The sequence below is a fragment of the Pistacia vera genome, unplaced genomic scaffold, assembly GCF_008641045.1.
Source record: "Pistacia vera cultivar Batoury unplaced genomic scaffold, PisVer_v2 Contig501, whole genome shotgun sequence".
Taxonomy (NCBI): Eukaryota; Viridiplantae; Streptophyta; class Magnoliopsida; order Sapindales; family Anacardiaceae; genus Pistacia; species Pistacia vera.
Window position 1 is genome coordinate 401,732 of NW_022196337.1, and position 812 is coordinate 402,543.

The following is an 812-nucleotide window of genomic DNA, read 5'->3' on the forward strand; positions in this document are numbered from 1 at the left end:
AAACCATGGTGTGGACACTTTCTTAGGAGTTCCTTATATCTTTCCTAAGCTTCATCAAGTGACTCATTCTCTTCTTGCAGAAATGATGTGATGTCGTTTCTCATCCTTGCAGATATCGCTGGCGGGAAATATTTAGTCAGGAACCTTTGTGCCAATTCATTCCAGGTGGTGATTGTTCCTGCTGGTAGTGCCATAAACCATCCTTTTGATTTATCTCTTAATGAGAATGGAAACAGTCTTAACCTGATGGCATCATCCGACACTTCATTTACCTGAATGCGTCACAAATCTCTAAGAAGTTCACAATATGTGAATTTGGGTCTTCCTTTGGATCTCCCCCAATTTGTACCGAATGTTGGATCATTTGGATGATTGTTGGCTTTATTTCAAAGTTGTTGGCTTGCACCAGTGGCCTAGTTATACTTGGACCACTACCATCAACCAAGGGCACTGAGAATTCCCTCAACATTCTGTTTTCAACCATCTCAATGACTATCACCTCTCGTTCTCTTCTCTCTCTGTTAAGACTGCTTGCAGTTCTTTCAATCTGTAGATTAATAGGAACCACTGGATGACGTCTAGCTCTTCGCATAAACTACATAGACAAAAAGAGAGCGTGAGATCACAAGCGAATAGAAAATAAACAGCAAAATTAAACTAGAAAACAATTAAAACTAAAATTAAACTATTAACACAAAATCAATCCCCGGCAACAGCGCCAAAACCTTGATGCGTGTTTTTATAACATGCAATGTGTAGCGAGTGCACTAGTCACAACAAGTAATAGAATGATGAGTAAAGTATCGTTCCCA

The 812-nt window shown here is 39.4% G+C and overlaps 1 non-coding gene across 1 annotated transcript; it reads left to right on the forward strand.

Annotated features, from left to right (window-relative positions):
• Positions 1 to 107, forward strand: LOC116105646. The gene has a single exon (XR_004124104.1). It is a non-coding gene; the product is annotated as a small nucleolar RNA R71 (small nucleolar RNA).
• Positions 108 to 812: the final 705 nt, after the last annotated feature.